Genomic DNA, 1135 nt, shown 5'->3' on the forward strand with positions numbered 1-1135 from the left:
AAGAGCAAACCTCTCACTCGGGGGGCTTAGCTGCAGTCCAAGTACTCGCCTAAGTTATAAAAATCCTACCGAGTGGTAAGCCAGACTTCCACTCGTAGGCTTAGCTGCAGTCCAAGTACTCGCCTAAGTTATAAAAATCATGCCGAGTGGTAAGCCAGACTCCCACTCGGAGGCTTAGCTACGAATCCGTTTTCGCCTAAGTTATCAGAAATCCTACCGAGTGAAGAGCAAACCTCTCACTCGGAGGCTTAGCTGCAGTCCAAGTACTCGCCTAAGTTATAAAAATCCTACCGAGTGAAGAGCAAACCTCTCACTCGGAGGCTTAGCTGCAGTCCAAGTACTCGCCTAAGTTATAAAAATCCTACCGAGTGGTAAGCCAGACTTCCACTCGGAGGCTTAGCCGCAGCCCAGTGCTCGCCTAACTGGACTAAGGAATAAGTCGATTGCAGTAAAGGCGCCCTGCTTTGAACCTGCAAAAGACATTTCGAGCCAAAAGCAATCATATTCAAGCACCAAATTCAAGTTCGAATCGATATCTAAAGGAACCGAAAGTGCTCAGGCGCTAAGCCCGTTAAGGTTTATCGGTTACAATTCCACTCGGCATACCGAGGCAAATTTAAAGCGTCGAGCTTAGAAGAAGTTTTTTACCCCTCCTGCGGAGGGCTGGAAGGTGCAACAAACTCATCAAGATCAATTCCGTCTGCGATCCGAGTGGCAGCCGCAAGGAAAGTTTCCATAAAGGACCTGAAGTCGTGTTTTTTGGTGTTGGCCACCCGGAGGGCCGCCAGCTTCTCTTCTCGCGCATCTTTGCAGTGGACTCGGGCCAGACACAGAGCAACATCTGCACCGCACCGAGCCGAGGACTTCTTCCACTCCTGCACTCGACCAGGGATCGTGTTCAAGCGAGCCATCAGCGACTCAAGGTCATTCTGAAGTGTCTCCCCGGGCCAGAGCGTCGAGTCGATGCGAGATGTGGCGACCTTCAGCCTTGCAAGATAGTCCACGGCAGCTGCAACACGGGACTCCAGTCGGAAAACATTCATGGCAACTTCGTCGTTCACCGGAGAATTGACGGGGTCGAGGTTTGGTTCCAGCCGGCTAGTTTCTTCTTCAAAGTTTTGACAAAATTCTGCAA

This window comes from Triticum aestivum, chromosome 6B, assembly GCF_018294505.1.
Source record: "Triticum aestivum cultivar Chinese Spring chromosome 6B, IWGSC CS RefSeq v2.1, whole genome shotgun sequence".
In the NCBI taxonomy this organism is placed as follows: Eukaryota; Viridiplantae; Streptophyta; class Magnoliopsida; order Poales; family Poaceae; genus Triticum; species Triticum aestivum.